The following is an 18,845-nucleotide window of genomic DNA, read 5'->3' as shown; positions in this document are numbered from 1 at the left end:
AGGTAAGTGCAGCTGTATTCCGACTGAGGCGAGAAGAGCGCATCTGATAGCCAAATATATAAAGGTTCCTCGAGGTAGAGTGGTTTAACACAAAGCGCAAAGAAACTGTTAGAACACATTATCTTTGTCAGCGCTTTCTTTGTTATCAGACTGAGGAACAAACTTTCACCCGAGCGTGTGGATATTATTGTTCCTCAGAAATTAAACAGGAAACAATGTAAACACAATAAATATATACCGACTCAAGTATGTGTAGCCTACGTTCTGTACTGTAATTGGCAGTCTGCTTGATTTTTCCCTTTGCTCTGCTTGATCTTGAATGTTTTTTTTGTTTTGTTTTTTTTTTGTTTTTTGCTTGTTTGTTTGTTTGTTTTTATGTATTTATTTTACACGTTTTCAACCAAAATAAAAAAAAAAACGATAAAACGTAACGTTGTTGTAGAACATTGTTGTGCAACGGCTAATCATAAGCTTGTGCAGAAATCAAAAACTTAACATTAAATATAACTCTTTCTCATTAAAGCCTCATTTAAATAACACATTTAAATAACAAATATTCCAATATAATTTTTTATGAGCCCAAATATTCAAATCAAAATATTTGAAAAAAAAAAAAAATCATCCCTACTTCATTCATTTAAAATAAAATAAACATAATAAAAACTCAACAACAACCTGTCAAATGTTTTGCTTTAAATAAACGTGGCACAGGCACAAATTTCAAGAAAATGTTTTCACATTCATTCACATACTGCAGATAAATGGATGAATGCACATGTAGAAAGACACACCAACAAATCACTTTCAAGTGTGGTTTCACAAGACGATGAGTGCTGTATAAATGTTGGCACACATTAGAATCAATAGTCTGAACAATGCATTCTAGGATTTTTCCTGTCATTCAGTGCAATGAGCATCGGAAAGTCTCTCTGTCTAGCTGGGTGCTTTATTACTGCTTGTCTGTCTTAGGAAACAGCCCTCGCTTCAGCCTAGAGACACCATAGCGACCAGATTCGCTGAGATCACGCACACAGGGCGTCCCAAAGAGCTGACACAGGGCAAATCTGCTCTCCTGGTACTCACTTTACAGCACATTATTTATGTGCAATGCCCGTCCATTTGAGTATCATTACAGCAGTTAAAGAATTACTACTTATTTGCTTTTGAGTGAATGCAAGAAGTTGTTGCTATCAGTCTACTGAATATGAAACATAATAAATACTGTGCATATAGAATATCAGTCTCATAATCCATGGAAACCGAAAGCATGTGACCCTTTTAAAGCACTGTTTGTCTTACAGGGTTGAGAAAAGCTCTGACATGATTGTGGAGGATGTAATAGAGTTGCACCCCTCCCTGTCAATCAAACGCTCGACTTCTAAATAGAGCCTCACTGTTGCCCTTTCACACCCATTAGGTTTCTGCTTACGGCTACTGTTACAACTCTGTACGGCATGGACACCTCACTGCTAGCGAGCAAATAAAACACTGCTATTATGATCAAGGAAGCTGTCTAAACAGTCAGCTTCATTGATTAGTTTGGGAGCATTCCGGTTTTTGGATTCACTGGTATAAACAGGGTGTCATAATGTGCTGCTGACTGCGAAGGACAGGGTGCATTAAAATGTTTTGTTATTACGCGCTGACTGAGGGGAATCTAATGTTCACAAGTACTTTTACAAACCCATAACATTATAAGAAATTCAACTAAGAAATGACATGTCTGTTTAGGATTTGTATTATGCAACTTGCAATTCACAAACACCCATTGAATCCCACTGACAACATTTGAGAAAACTTTACTTTTTGAGTTTGAAGACTGTAGACTGTTAACCATAAATTAATGCAAACTGTCTTGATTTCATGCGAACATTTTTGCTTGGCTGTTGTGAAGATGACAAGATAGAGGACGCAAGTAAACCATCATAATAGAGATGTAACATGTTATATATAACAGTCAAAAGAAATGGATTTCCTCTCAGATCACCATTTTCTTTCCATTGCCTAGTGAATAAATAAAAATAAAAAAAAACCCTTCAGTTATGCTATTTGATTATCTGCAACTTCCTGCTGGGTCTTGTTGACCAACTGAGACATTTGTATTTATTTATTTTCTCTGTAGGTCCCCACTGGTTACAATGAACAGGAATAAAATGCTTATCCACTACAGTTTTGAGGTTCGTTGAGCTAGGAGAAAAATCACTTAAATTAAAATAAAAATTGGCTATGTTTACCTTAGCATAAGGGCTTATTTTACAATCATAGAGTCACAATATAGAGTTTAGATAAGTTAAACATGCATTATACAAAATGTCTAACAGCTGGCCCTTTATTTTACATTCAGATACTACTAAAGCATGTTATTAACAAGGCTCAAGGCAAAAATGCTGCTAATGTGACAAAATGTCTGGAACTAAATATGCTAATTTTTATATATATTACATTTGTTATATATTTAATAAAATCTAGGTTTAAATAGCGTATTTAATTTTCGTATCTGATTCAGGGGAGCAAATTGTGATTGTTTTTTTGTTTTTGTTTTTTAATGTTTTAAATGGAATTTTAATGTCTATAGATTATCTTTAAATGTATATTCATCTTACCAACCCTTCAAGTGTTCACCATTTACGCCATTATCACAGATTTCCCAATAATAATAATAATAATAATAATAATAATAATAATAGTAAAATAAATAAATAAACAAATAAATAAATAACTGAAGTTTCTAGTTGTGTAAATCTATAATAAAGTGATATCTCTGATAGCAGATGGCATGCTTTATCATCACACTCACCAAAAAGTCGTGAAAAACACATATGCAAGCCACACCAACAAACAATAGCCTACCGTATATAAAAATGCCCGAACACATTTTGTTATGTGTTGCATTAAATGTTCTCTTTAAAATCAGTGAATTCAGATATGAATAGCTGGCATTGTTTCTTTTTGATGATCAGTAAGAAAAAAAAAAAAAAAAAAAAACATCTCCATATCGTTTCTTAGTGTCGTTATTAGCTGCAATGTGGACTAGATTCTCACAGAATTAAAAGGTTAATTGAAGCATTATAGTTATCAGTAAGCCTATAGTTATCCTTGTAGTGTGAAAGAACCTTAGTGTCTTTTTGGCAACAAGTGAAAAAATGTGTTTTGATTTGTAAATATTTTTTTAAATAATAAAAGCTCTGAATGTCATTTTGAAATACATATACAATTCATCAACCTTCTGTTGGATAGCTTTTGGGGTTTGAAGCTAATACAGTGGGGATCTGACACACCTGCCACAAAACCCAAACCGCATCCTGCAACTGGAATAGGCTATTATACATAAATTTGATGACAAGCATTGCTACGTTTTCTTTCTTTCTTAGAGAACCATGTATCATCATAAAGAAAAAAAAATTATAGAAAAAAAAAATTATAAATACGAAAATCGGTCCCAGTCCAAATACCATTTTATATTAAAAATAAAGTTAATTTACTAAAACTGGGTTTCATCCAGCATCAAGGACCAACAAAATATCTCAATGCCATTAAGTCCAAAGTTGTATCTTATTACAAAACTTTCATATTTACTTCTTATAGACGTACAGATCCTAAAAGACTTTTCAACATATAATTTAAATATAAAATCGTGCACAACAGTAATTGCAGACAAAGGATAACGGGACATTAAATACTGGAGGCGCTCCGACAATGAGGATGGACATACGCTTTTATTATTAGGCTACATTACAATTCACCAAAACAACGCCTGTTACCACGCGGAATTTTATTTTATTTATTCATTTATTTTATTTTTTAAAGCAAACCTTTATTTCACATAATATGAGCTGATTAGCCGGTATGCTAGCAGGCTGCAGATGGGAGGCACTGGCCATCACCTCAGTGCTGGAATAACTGTAGATTTATAGGCTACGGTTGAGGGATGCAGACAGTCGCTTCAGGGCATTTACCTATGTATCTTTCATTTGATATCTGAATTTTATTTTATTTTTTTCCCTTAGTTTAAATCCTTATAATCAGCACAATAAGGCTAGGATGCACAAGCCTCGCCTTTCTGACACATCTAATAACGGTTTGATTGTTCCAAAGTGGCTTCCATAGATCTTACCTTCAGTGATGACAGCCCCGGTACAGGAACAAAACACTTCCGAGGAAATACGATGCTGTGATTTATTTCCGAACGGGCGGCTTTCCAAGCCTAGCCAGTAAGTTTAAACAGCCCAGAAAATCCGCCGGCTCGCCTCTGAAGTGATGGAAGCGGAATGAATCCACGCGTTGCTGTGGGTATCTAGGAAATGCTCGTCTCTCTGCCGCTCCCTGCCAAATAATGACCCCTCCCACCGAATCCCAGCCACACACACACGACAGGTGCTGAGTATGCGCGCTCCCTTCTTGCTAAATAGTGAGCCTGTACTGCGCCTGCGCTGTAAACGCGGAGAGAAAGAGCGCATCCTGGGATGGGCGGGGCGATGATGCTGCTGCGCATCTTTGTTAAACAGTGATGCTCAGCTGGAGAACGGAGCGCGTGCTCAGTCATGTGCGCATGTTGGGTGTCCACGACTGTTTGGAATTGTGTATTTATTTATTTATTCTGTGTATGTGTGTGTGTGTGTGTGTGTGTGTGTGCGTGCGTGTGTGCGTGTGTGTGTGTAAAGAGTATATTACAAAGCCAGTCTTGAATGTTTTTTTTTTTTTTCGAAATTATATGATTATAATATAATTTATTGAAATTAATAATAATAAAATAAAAATAAACAAAAAAAGTATTCGCTCAAAATTAGTAATCAACAGTTGTTGTTGTTGTTGTTGTTTTCTCTCTCTCTCTCTCTCTCTCTCTCTCTCTCTCTCTCTCTTCTTTTGTTTTTGATGATCAATAAAGATTAAGACACTAATATTTTTAGAGCTGGGTGGCCGATTTAATGCTAATATACAATGTATTGTAGGCCTATGGCCTAATATTAAATACATTAATATCAATATAGTCAATATTTATCACAATTGAAATAATTATTGAGTTTATCAGAACTGACATTTTACAAAATTAATAACTAAAAATTTACTAAAAGCTCAAAATGTGCAACTGGGCTCATTGTGAAAATGACTATTATTAATCGGCTCATCGGCTACACTTTTGACGAAGCTGATAATCTCAAAATCAAAGAAACCTGTTCCCTGTTGACAGTCTTTCTTTTAAGTGAATGCGGATGTTTAATTTAATCAAATCAATAATAATAAAAAAGATTTCTGTAAGTTTATTTTAGTGGTTGAATACTGTAAAAGAAACTGCCATTGTATAGAGCTGTTAGGGGACATTGGAATGAGTAAATATTTTTTTGGTGTGTGTGTGTGTGTGTGTGAATACAAGCTCCCTGACTCCCTGACCCCAGTGAACCCAGGGTTGTGGGCATCATTATTCTTTCGGCCGTATGTTCACCATGCTGTGCCATGCTGTGTCAGTTACACATCAGAAGGCTGTCAGGATCACAGGGACAGAAATATTCATAACAATGCCACACAAATCCTGACCAGCTCTCAACAATGATAAAAGCAGTATTTCAATTTGATTATATTATTAAATGTGAAAAAAACTTGAATACACTGACTGAAAGGGCTTACACAACTTTGCTAGTGTAACAACAGCCTGTTTGTTTGATTTTTTTTTTTTTTCTTTTTTTTTGCTGATACGCACACTTCCAGCTTGCCAGAGATTGGCAGTATGCATAATAAATGTGCTGAATAAGTGAAAGGTTCCCGTATTTATAAAGCTATAGTAAGCGAGTACCACTATAGCAGAAAGACCTTCCATCTGTTCAAAAACAAATATGGAAGGTTAAACGCCTTATTCAAAAAAAAAATTATCTACTGCATGCTCATGAATGAAAAAAAAATATATAGATTGTTCTCACCCTCAGACCATCCAATATGTATATAAGTTTGTTTTTTGTTGTTACAGGTTTGAAGAAATGTTGCATTACATCACTTGCTCATCAATGGAATATCTATAGAGAATGGGTGCTGTCAGAATGAGTCCAAACAGCTGATAAAAGTATCACAATAATCGATGAGTAATCCGTAACATTTTTATTAGCTGTTTGAACTCTCATTCTGATGGCACCAGTTATTGCAGAGGATCCACTGGTGAGCAAGTGATGTAATTATACATTTATCAAAAGAAACAGACGTATCTACATCTTGGATGGCCTGTGGGTGAGACAAGTCACAGACAATTTTCATCTTTTTGTTGAATTATCCTTTAAATGAATTATTCTACTAAACCAGATCTTTTATCATTTCAGACTATCTGACCAAACCTTAAACCATTCAGATTAAAAATAGACTCTGACATGCTCATGTAAATATTTCAGTAGCATCTACAGTCCCAGCATATCATACTGAGTTCATGACATCTTATCACAGCAGTTTGGCTGATGCAAATCAACATTTAAACGCCTTTAAAACTATCCTCTTTTTGCTTATTGGAATTAATGCACAGTAAATTCATTCTAAATGACTACATAACCACAAAATCTGAAGGTCGTGAGTAGCTTTCTGCTTCAGTTGCAGCACATTTCAGACTATGTTTATGGACACATGCTCATCAATGCTACATAAGCTTCCGCTTGAGCAACGTACGTTTGCTGAATTCGAAGACAGATCACAGAGCCGGGAGTAAGTAGGCAGTTACAAAGAGCTGAAGTTGTGCTTTGAATGGAAAACAGGATTAAGCTTGAGCCAGAATTTTTGGTCAGTTGTAAGTGACTTTAATGCACCCTTTGGGACGCAATAAAATTAAACATGCTTGCAGAATTTGGTGGAAATTAACCGGTGGGGCCAGCACAGGTGGCTTTACAGTTCAGTAATAAATATGTTAAAGCTTTACCATTATCTGGTCTACTATGATGGTAAAATACGTGGTCACACACCACTGTCCTGGTCTGGCTGTATGACAGCAATGGTTTGGATGTTTGTGGGCAGCATCCAGGGCTTTTTGAGGGAATTATGGCTGTCTGAGGGAGAGTCTTAGTCCTGTCCAACCCCTCTCATACCCACCATCTGCTGCTTTCCACTCTCTTCATCTGGAACAAATAAGCTATTGAGAAGACAATAAACCCAGCCAAACCTGATTCGTGTTTGTTTGTTTAGTATGTACATTTGCTTCTAAATCACCCATGGCAATGATAAAATGGTAATTATATAATAATTCCCTATAATGTCATTACATTTTTCATTTACAATTACAGTTAGTAATTGGTTTGAACTTTTCCATTAAGAATATGCATGCTTTGCATTTGACATGCATTTTGGTTATAAAAAAAATCTAAATAAGGTTCAATATATGTCTTTTTAATCACACATCATGATTCAATAGTCTTGTATACAATCACGTATGGCACTTTCTTTCTATAATAAATGCAATATTCTGTATGCAGACATGACCATACAATGGGGGCCCCAATACTCTGCCCATCTGTTGAGTACACAGGTTAAAAAGCCAACATGTGGCCCAGTTGGACACCAAAATGCTGAGCATATAAATGTGGGACTGTTGTGTCATCACCCTGCTCTACTGATTACTCCTCCACTGAGTCTTTATTAGTCTTCAAAAGAATGGGTTTAAAACAAAGGTAATCAACAGAATGAAGATCCGCAGTACTGCTGAGACTGAAACAAGAAGTTTTGCCAATATAGGTTGAATTATTTCAGTAGACTCCATAAGAGATGAATTAGTTCATTTTGATGTTGTAGGAAGCACAGGAGGGGTGGGACATCTGTAATAGTACCTCTAGTGATGCAACACTGGGTGTGTAGACTGCAATTTTGACATTTCAGCAATGTGTGGTTCTGCTTCTGTCACAGCACACACCTGTGGATACAAACAGAGAGAAAACTGTTATTGTGTGTGAGAAGATGTTGCCTGCTGTGATAAAACTCTTGAGTATTTCACTTGCCAGTGTGAAATCAAACAAAAGCAAATTGACAAAAAAAAAAAAAAAACTCATAATGCTAAGACACCATACTGAGAAAAAAGCATGGGCAGCAGGTGCTCTGACCTAGACTTGACCGAAATAATGGCCAATCAACTGCCATCATTATGTGTCCCAAAAGAAACATAAAGAAAAGTTCAGTCAGTTTTATCACTCAACACCCAGCTAAATTGAATCAATGAGCAAAGTGCAACAGCTTTCTAATGTCTAATGGGCTACAATGGTGTTTCATGTATTCAGAGTTGTTCCCACTGTTAAAGAGATGGATTCTCATGCTAAACATGGACATGGTTTAAAAAAAATAATTTGGATGAATGAATGAACAAATTTTATTTATTTATTTATTTATTTTATTTTTTATTTATACACGAACAGTCGATGCAGTTTGTTTTTCCGGGGCAGCAACGGAGTGTATCAAGTGCGTTTGTGTGTTCTGGTCATTTCAGTGATGAATGTTTTATAACAAGGCCCAGGTCGACACTGGTTTTGCACATCGTAGGCTATTAAAACATGGAGCATTCCCAGTGAAAAAAGACCCCATTAATGTTAGTACAATTGAATCAGATTTCTGTATTTTGTTGGAAATCAGCAAATAAGTGAATATATGTTAATGGAAACAACACAAACATCAGTATTATAGCTCCGCCCACGCCACGCCTCCAGGAGCTTGGCTTTTCTGGAGAGAATCAGAAAGCTGTATTTTTCTTTTAAAATATGATAAAACTAAAGACTTTTTGGAGATATGAAGGATGCAGTACTACTCTATAGGCACTCAAGATTAACATGAGATTAGCTGAAACTGTGTAAGTTATGTACCCTTTAACAGTAGCAGGCATCTTAAATTAGCATCTGTATTAATTTTTTTTTTGAATATTTAGCATTTCAGCTTAATTTTTTCTGGAATATCACACATCCTGTTTTACACTTTAAACATGAAACAAAATGCAAAGTTAAATACAGCTAAGATTTTGAAGAAACTAAATTTACATGACAAACTATCATTCAAACATTTGTGATGATCGGTTACATTTTTAACAACAATTGATCATCACAATTTACAAAAACCATTAGATTTTAATACATTTTAAACTGTGTTGCATTCCTGTGATGCAAAGCTGTATTTTCAGCAGCCATTACTCCAGTCTTCAGTGTCACGTGATCCTTCAGAAATCATTCTAAGAGGCTGCTTTAGTGTTCAATAAATCTTTGCTAAGAATTATCAGTGTTAAAAACAGTTGTGCTGCATAATATTACTGTGAAAACCATAATGCATGCATTTCAGGTCTGTTTTGTTGAATAGAAAGTTCCAAACTATTGCCCCCCTTTTTGTTTGAGTGGTCCAACACTGGCTCAACCACTGATGTGTTTTTGCCATGACAGGCTAATTGCTCCACTTCAGTCACACCTGATGAGAGACGACATTTATCATCAACACCCAAGCACTTTCTCTGTGTGATTATCGTACTCACTAAAAATCTACAATGCCATAGACTCATTCGTCAATACCAGCACTAGCTATTCATTACCTTCTACATCAGTAAGCAGAGCTCTCAGGTCCACAGTGTGCTCATCAAAGTGCTAATGACCTTACCATACTCATGCAGCTACAGCAGCCACTCCAACTTCAGAGCTAGTCCAGGTTCAACATTTACACACAGATTCAGACTGTATGAAGCCAAAGACTTTATGTTGAGATGGCTATATTACAGCAAAAGTTCACCAAAAAAGAAAAGCAAAGCAAAGAATAGAAAACTCACCATTTTGTTGCTCCAAACTCGAACGTTGTCTTGATTTTGCAGAACATAAAAGGTGATTTGAAGGCAAAGCAAATTTCATAGAGTGGTAATTTAAAGTTCATTACAAAAAATTAAAAGACAACATAAAAATGTAATTCAATAACTGAAAATAAAATGGATAAAAAGAAAAGCTATTATAGTTTGAATATTATTTTGTTGTTGTTTTTTCAATACTTTTTGGTATTTTATTTTTTATTTTTTATTTTTTTTATAATGAGTATGTAGTTGTTGTTTTTTGTTGTTGTTGTTTTGTCTTTTGTTTTCATACTAAACAAAAATTAGAATTGTTGTCTTGCCAGCAATTGGAAATGTTTATTTTATTTTATTTTATTTTATTTTTATTAATAGTTTTAACCAAATGTGAATAACAACTTTGCAATGTTCAATTGTCATATTAATTACTTTGTAACCGCATAAAGAAAGCAACCAGCATATTATTCAAATACCTCCTTTTGTGTTCCAGTCATACAGGGTAATCACTGTAAACAACAGAATGTATTTCTTTTATAAACTAATTATTTAAAACAAGCTGGGCAAATGCAGCTGAACTGTTGGATCGCTCAGTCATTCAGCTCATATCAGTCCAGTAAACACGCTTAATCAAAACAGAGCAAATGAACAAAACACAGCACTGAAAGGTTACCAGAGGGAAAGAGACAGTGAAAGAGAGAGCTATGACTTGGCAGCACATTTTCAGTGCAGTGCAAAAACATCCCCGAGGGTGAAAACTCGAGCCACTACAGTATTCTGGTCAGGGTCTCCTGGCACTTGGGTCATGAATTAAACAGCATTCATCATTTAATAACATGAGAACAATAAATCATTTAGTCGCAGTGAGCTATGAACCTTACAAAGGTGTACAGGCTGGTAATGACTATTACTGGGCTCATGATCACACATTTGGTCCCAACTTGAGTTTCTGCCAAGTCCCTGTGTGCTGACACACAAAAAAAGTACTCTAGAAACATCTTCTCTGTGTTGTTTGATGGATCTTGCTGTTTGAAGCTCCCTTGCCAAGTGAAAGCTGGAGACTAATGCTGTTATAGCATTTACTCTTTAGGAATTTACTGAATGTAGTAGAAGTTTTAGCACATCTGACTGATATTTAGAGGGCTTCCTGGAAAATTGCAGTTTCGCACAATATTATATATTACAGACTGACCTAAAACTTAGCCTGGCCCCTATGAAATCAGTTTTATTTTTTCCCAATTCCTGTTTTTAACAATGTCATTTTTTTCCCCAATTACATTTTTCTAGATCTATTTTAACTGTTACATTTTTATCAACAAAAAGCACATTATTAATAGAAATAATGAAATGTACACAATTTAACAACAATTAATTACATTTAACCTTACTTTGTGTGCGAGGTGCGTGCGTGTGTGTGTGTGTGTGTGTGTGTGTGTTCTAGTAAAATTTTCCCCAAATTCCATATTTTCCATTGTATTTTTTTTTTTTTTAATTCCATTCATTTATTTATCTATATGTTCATTCATTCATTCATTCATTGAAGATGGTCAATCAACTGAATTCATAAAACTTAAATAAATTGACAATTTATACACTAAAAGGGCTCTATTTATTTTCTTTCTTTTTTATTTATTGTTTTGTCTTTTTTTTCAGAAATGTTATGTTATCTGTTTTAAATCACAAGTTAAAGCCCTATACTTTTGATGCATTCATCCAAAATAGGCAAAATTCCACAATATTTTGGATTTATTGGCTCACCAACCTAGGGAGGTGAAATGGCGTAGTGATGGGTACTCATGTCATCAATGACGTTATGATATTTGGATCATGTGTCACTTAAGGTATGGTTATGAGTACGTCACATAAAAAAGATTGGTGGGATCCTTAACTTGTAGAACCGCTTCTGTATCATCAACACAAGGAAGAACAAGTGTATTAAAATAGTTTTTATTAACAAAAGATAGACAAGAGTAATCAACAACTACTAAATTAATACCATAAATGAAATAGGAATAAAGTGCATAAGACGCATTAAAATGCAAGTGATTATGTTGGGTGTTGCAATATCAGAGCTATGTTATCTGGAAAGATAACCTGTTGCTACTCTGAAAGAAAAACAGTGAAGATCCCCATCATGCATCAAACGAATACATGAACAATTTGCTATAAACTGCAATCAGCTTTCTAATATTTAATATAAATTAGAAAAAAACATATACTGTCGATATCTAACAATGCCAAGGTCTCTGGAAGAAGTTTGGATAAGTGATATTTACATTCTCTGTGGTCAAGTAAGCAGTCCAGTTGTGGTGACTTTATCCACTGGTCGTGCTGGTAGCAATGCAGTTGGGAAAGGAGCAGGAATCTTTTTCTACAGCCTTGAACACAAAGCACTGAAGAATGCTGGTCTCCTTGAGCACCAAAGGGTCCTAAAATCTGGAACATGCAGATGTTGCCCTGGAGTAGGTGCAGAAGGTCCAAGCAAAGGTACCTTGGAGTAAAGGTTTGCTCGCAGGTATCTGGGGGGTATCTGTGGCTCTGAAGCGCTGTACAGATGGCAAAAGTTCAAAAAGGGGATAATTTGGATGTGAGTTATGCTGCATTCTTAACCTTTTATTTTGGAAATATAGTCATACGGCAATTAAAACATTAAGCATCATACCAAGGAGCAGCCAAAATAGAAACGTTTGAAATACATTTCATTTATCATTTCATCCAGTCTTATATCCTGTATAATTTAGCTTGTATGCATCTACATTTGCAGAAATAAGGTAAGTCTCACAGCTGGAATCAAAGGCTTATCATTTTTACTTTTCAAACAGCAATATTGAAGGAAGTGTCTCATTATTTCCCATCATTTCATCATATCATATTCAGAGTGTAAAAATAAATAAATAAAATAAAAATAAATCACTCCTGTGCACGTGGCCCTTTATTTTAAGTTAGCTTTGCACTGACAACATCAATTTTATTTTTTTTATTTTTATAGAGACAGAGAGAGAGAGAAACTAGGTTCCATCCCCTGTTAGACTGATATCTGACACAGGAGGCATGAACGAGTTCCTGTTAGTAAATAATTTTCATTTAGTATTTAGAGAACAGAAAACTGTTTTCTGAAAACTTTCTAATTCATTTCAGTAAAACACTTTTATTTTATACATCTTGGTTATTCAGTCTTTTTTGAATGTTGTACATTTTATATTACTATTATTATTATTATTATTATTATTACTATTATTATGTTGGTTCTAGGTGCATTTGCCCTTTTTTATTTGAATTACTGATTGTTTCAGTTCCATGTCATAACAAAAACAAAACATGTGGAATATATTTAATGCTGTATATTTAGATCTACATAAAATCGGAAATTACTTTTTTATTATACAGCATAATTGAGCTTATTTACTTGATACGCTTTTTGTGAGGAAGTTTGGTGTAAGAAAAACATGATTCTCTTTCATCGTATTCAGAGTTGATAAAATCAGGGCAGCAACTTGCTCTCAGTTCAGATACATATGTCTGACACTTCAAAAAAAAAAGGCAGACAACGACCCACTTTCACAGCAGTTGTTTACTTGACTTGTGTGTCACTCTAGCTAAAAAGTGCATTATCAAATCATTAAATGTGATTTATTTAAAACTGTAAATATTTAAAATTCATAATGCTGACTCTTTCCCTAAAATAAGTAAAACTATATCTGCCAAAAGTTGCATTAAGGTCCTCAAGTCCTCAGGATGTCAATGCATCTCAAAAGATTTGTTGTGGCCTGGAGCCTGTAACATGTCTACATTCCTATTCAACTCAGTGGTTGTGGTTTAGCTAATGCAATCCTAACCCTGATGCTAACTGGACCACACCTGAGCCACTCAGGCAGAGATTACAAAAGGCTGCTACATTCACTTGGCATTGCAATACTGTATTCATTATTTATCCCTGGTCCATCTGACTCATCTATATTTGTGCATTAGTCATGATACAGTCATGAGATCTCCTTTGTGTTTTGATTTATTTATGCAGGGCTGAGGGTACACTTTTGATCACTTTAACTTCACTGTATCCTTTATATATACTATTTAGGCTACATGGCAAACTGAAAAAAATGCCCTGAAAACTGTACAGTATAGGAATACACTGTCAGCTATGAAGAAAATGATATTGGGAGGAAAAAACAGTTTGAGAGCTACCCTTTTATATTTTCTGTATGCAATTTTTTACTATAAAAATACAGTTAAATAATGCTCAAACAAAATAGATTATAATAGACTCAAATGCCCACATCCATAAGTCTACAGGTAATAGGGTTTTCATCCCTCCAAAAAGAACTCTCATATTAATGTTACATATTCATTTTCCTGTGATTTAAAGTGTTTTATACACTAAATAAAATGAGAAAACTCAAGTTCCTCTTCAGTAATGCAAGCTGCATCGGAGGACGCTTTGGGAACGCCCTTCAGAGTGACTGGCTCATAACCACGTGTGTAACCAGTCCTATGGATGGGCGAAGCTTAACAAACGGGGTGTCGTAGAAACCAGGAAGCTTAAAAGCACGTGTGGTGAAACCGGCATCAGCTTTCTGTCATTAAGCAAGTGCTATGTGTCTGTGTGTTATTCACTATCTGTTTATGAGTCTTATTTAGTGTTGTTTGTCCACTGATAAGCTCCATTAAAGTTTCAGTCAAGAGAAGTTTTGGGCAAGAGCTGGCAGCATTCAGGCTGTGTGTTTTTCCCTGCCCGCGAAAAGAAAAACATATTGGGGTAGGGACACATGCAGTTTGTGTGTTGTTTGCTTGAGAAGAATTAGCTTTCAAGGGACCTGACGGCCCAAATGGGGAGCATTTGTTAATGCTTTGCTTCACTCTCAGAAGGCTCTCTTTGAAGAGGGAGACTTCACTGGTGTTTCTTGCTGTGCTGACCCCACTTTTGCCAAAGCAGAGTGGCAGCTGTGCTCGCGGGTTTTGCTTTCGGATCCGGTGGAGGGAATGTCAGTGGGAGAATCCCTATCTTCTTCCTCAACCACCAGATCAATCGCGCTGCAGTCCTTCCCCCTGGGGAGAAGACGCAACGCTCAGCCTGTCTTTCTCCAAAGAGATCGATAAGGAAGTTGTCGATGAGCTCACCAGTTGCACAAGTATCAGTTGCATAAACATCAGTTGGACTAGCATCAGTTACACAATCATATTATGCCTTATATTACAATAAGCAACATTAATGGGGAGTGAAGCTCGTACAGTCGGCTCTCGGTGGGCTGATTGTGCTTTTCCCACTATTAAGTGCTCCGCTTTCGCAGGGCATGCGGCCACGCTGCTGCTGAGGCATGGCGACGACTGAGATTTCGGGGATCACACATCATCTGGTGGACGGGTTGGAGATGGCTCTTCCTATCTGCACATGTGTTCCCTAGATCTAGAGCTCGTTCTTGAGGCTTGGAAGCCCATGCTGCAGTTTCTTCACCCTCTGAGTGAGACTTTATCTGATGAGATTGATGTTGTTTGTGTGACTGAGGGACTGCCATCCAAGGCAACACGTATGTTACATCATTTTGGTTTTTGATGTGAATCTTACTACACCAGACCCTGTTTACTTGTCTGGTTATTCTGAGGAGGTTGAGGTGGTCAGCAGGGGCTGCTGGGCAGGAGCAGTCCCAACCTACCATGTTCCAGCCCCTCATTCTGGGGTGTCACATCTTATACTCCGCATAGTCTAGAGTCAAAGTAGGACTTCTAGATAGCAGAAGGCGGTTCTGCGGACCACCATTCTCAATGGATAGTCTTCATCGTAAGCATCCTGAAAAGGCCTAGGACTTTTTTTGAGAGACCGCTCCACCTGGGAAAGAGAGGTGTACACAGCATTACATGGTGCCTGTCTCTCCTAAGTGCCCTCAGGAGATTGGCCTGCCAACCATGCCAGTGTTCCAGGACGCAGCGATCTGCAGTAGATGCTTCTCTCAGTTACCACCCAAAACGTAGAGGTACTAAGAGGCACGCTACCTCTACATAGGTCTCTAGAATAGCTAGTATGGCCATATCATCCACCTCATATCAACGGGGCCTTTCCTGGTGGGCCCCGAGCAGGCTCTGGTAATGGAACAGAAGTAGACCCTTCATCAAGATGTCATTCTCGTTCACACGAAAGAGCTCGGGTTAAGCCTTTACGCCAAGGAAAGTGTGCTTTCTCCAGTACAGAGAATCACTTATCTGGGCGTGGTGTGGCATTTGACCACAAGTCTCCTACTTAGATCGAGGCAATCTTCACTGCAGTTGCAAGAGTAAGAGAAGGCCAGTCACTCACTGTCAAGCAGTTCCAGACTGCTGGGTCTGATGACAGCTGCATCCAACATGATAATACTCGGCCTGCTGGACATAAGATTCCTACAGTGGTGGCTCAAGACTAAGGGATTCTCTCCAAGGGGAAACCCACTTTTCATTCGCAAGGTCATGCAGAGGTGCCTACATGCCTTAGACATGAGGACAAAACCTTGGTTCTTGTCTCAGGGCCCGGTGCTGGAGCTGCTTGTCACCGCGTAACACTAGCAACAGACATGTCCCTCAATGGTTCGGGTTGAGTGGCCACCCTGCCCGAGGTCTGTGGAACAGTTGCCATCTAACATGGGATATAAACTGCCTGGAGATGCTGATCTCTTACTTTAACCACCAGGGAGGTCTGTGTTCACATCCCTTGTACAATCTGGCTCATCAGATCCTTGTGTGGTCCCAGGCCAAACTCCTCTTGGTGAGAGCAGTTCACATTCCTGAGCATCTGAATATGGGAGCAGACATCATGTCAAGGCAGGGGCCAAGTGTGATTGTAGCTTCTGGTCTTTCAACTGAGGTAGTTGAGACCATTCTCCAATCCAGAGGGCCCTCCACCAGGAAACTGTACTCCTTGAGGTGGAAACCTTTCACCTTTTGGTGCTTGTCAGGTTCCTTGCTCCATCTCTCGCTTTAGCTGTGCTCTTCCATACTAGGCAGAGATTTGAAAGTCTGGTGGCATGGGCGTATTCATTCCCAAAGCATCCTCTGATGCAACTTGAGTTACTGAAGAGGAAAGTCTCAGGTTACACATGTAACCCTGGTTTCTAGAGGGATCAAGACACGCGTCTCAGGGCCATACTTCTGGAATCCCTGCCAGTGCTTGCTTCATTCCTAGAAGCTTACACCAGTTTCACCTCACATGCTTTTATGCTTCCTGGCCACTACATCAACCTGCCCATGACGTCTCGCCTATCCATTGGATTGATTACACATTTAGTTCAGAGCTGGTCACGCTAAAGGGCATTCCCAAAGCGTTCTCTGATGCAGCGTCTTGTTCCCTCAAGGAACCATGGTTACATGTGTAAACTAAACAATTTTCAATCCTTACTGTTACGTTTTAGTATAAAATCTAAGACAGTTTTCATATCCACTGTCCACACACACACACAATGTGCCTCTGAGTGCAAGTTATAGTCAGAATTATCAGTACCATCTTTTTTTTACAATTATCCAAACTGTGCTGTTATGAAATTTCATTTTAAAAAATTTGCTCAAAAAACCCTAGAAGTGACACGGAGTCACTTTCTGTAATAACGAGAAATTCCTGCTGCCTCTGAATGCTCACACCTGCTATTCTGACAATGGCACATGTTGTCAGAGGATTTATTATCCCTGTTGGTCTGCAGCAGGTTTATCTACCACCTGTCAATCAATGAACTAATGGTGGTTTCAGAGTGCAGTGACAGAAAATGACCATCTGATCTCAGCTGAGCAGCAGTTCCATCACTCAGTTATATGAAAATATCTGTATGCATAGCCTGGGCAATATAAATAATGTGCTGTGAGTTTATATGCGCACATGGTGTAGTCTCTCTCACTGTCATTCTCACTTTTCTCTTATTACTGTTATGCAAATGTACTGACATTCTGTCAGCTTCAGTTAGTGAGTTCTGAACAGGTGAAGTTCAGTTTCAGAGAAACAATGACAGCTCAAAGGTTTATCAAATTAATATGAAAAACTAAACTCTATTTGTGATTCTACACTCATTTCCTTTATACTAAAATAAATCAGCAACACTTTACAATAAGTAAAAAGTAAATAGATTGATAAGTAAAGTAGTCACCAGAACTGGCCATTTGAAACCAATTAAAATCTAAACATTCAATAACCCACAAGGATCTTTTGGTTTTAGACTACTTGTTCTCCTCTCCAAACTTCAAGTTCATGGCCCACTGCCACTCTTCTAAGAGGAAAAAAGTATCAAAAATCTGGTTCATCCGATGTCATTAAAACACTGACTTTCATTACATCCACCTCAAGGCAGCAGTCTATTATAACTGGCAGGACACTCTGTATCAAAGGACAGTAAATCAGATGGTGCACCACACTATTATGCCCTACTAAATCAGAGGACTGTGGAACTGAACTGCCAGTGTGATTTAACGTTATGGCAGAAAGGTGAGAATAGAGCATCAGGATGTCCTATTACAGCAACATAAGTGATAGCAAGCCAATGGAATAATGCTGAGGCTGAATCCCAACTTACATACTTAGGTGCATTGAGTGCACTTTATACTATTGACTGACAGCAGAGTCAGGCCACATATGAGATCTCCAGAAATCAAAAACTTGGAGAAACTGAGTGCAGTGAGTGTGACAATTTCGCAGGGACTATAAGAAACACCCAGTAAACTGGAAAAGTAGCTCAAAACTAAAGGGGGCCAATAACTAGTTCTTGTAAAAGTCAGCCTGAGGTGCCATGGTTTAGTGTGGGGGAAAACAAATAAATTGACCATAATTATCCATTATTTTTTTTAAATCGGACACAACACACAATTTTGGCCAATGTCATGTTAATCTTGAGTAGCTATATTGTAATATTTCATCTTTCATATCTCCCAAGAGTCTATAGTTTCATCAGCGTGTCATGGGAGGAGCTAAAGATTTTGTGCAGCAATTGTCTGCAAGCTTTGACATCAACATCGAATATAAAACAGGAACAAAATCTTTATTGGCTTAAATGAACTATGGACGGAAATCAGATCCAGCCATATATATTCAATCCAGAACCAGATCCCGATGACTTCCGTAACCCGAATTAAGCACGCTGATGGG

At 37.3% G+C, this 18,845-nt stretch overlaps 1 protein-coding gene across 1 annotated transcript in view; it reads right to left on the bottom strand.

The window, feature by feature from the left end:
* LOC113093272 (catenin alpha-2-like) overlaps positions 1 to 4,205 on the bottom strand; it is a 71,981-nt gene extending 67,776 nt beyond the window's left edge. Inside the window, exon 1 of the mRNA XM_026259062.1 lies at positions 4,115 to 4,205. The gene's annotated coding sequence lies outside the window, so the exon portion shown is untranslated. The remainder of the gene's footprint in view (positions 1 to 4,114) is intronic.
* Positions 4,206 to 18,845: the final 14,640 nt, after the last annotated feature.

This window comes from Carassius auratus, unplaced genomic scaffold (assembly GCF_003368295.1).
Source record: "Carassius auratus strain Wakin unplaced genomic scaffold, ASM336829v1 scaf_tig00214935, whole genome shotgun sequence".
Taxonomy (NCBI): Eukaryota; Metazoa; Chordata; class Actinopteri; order Cypriniformes; family Cyprinidae; genus Carassius; species Carassius auratus.
This window is presented reverse-complemented; position numbering and strand designations above follow the sequence as displayed.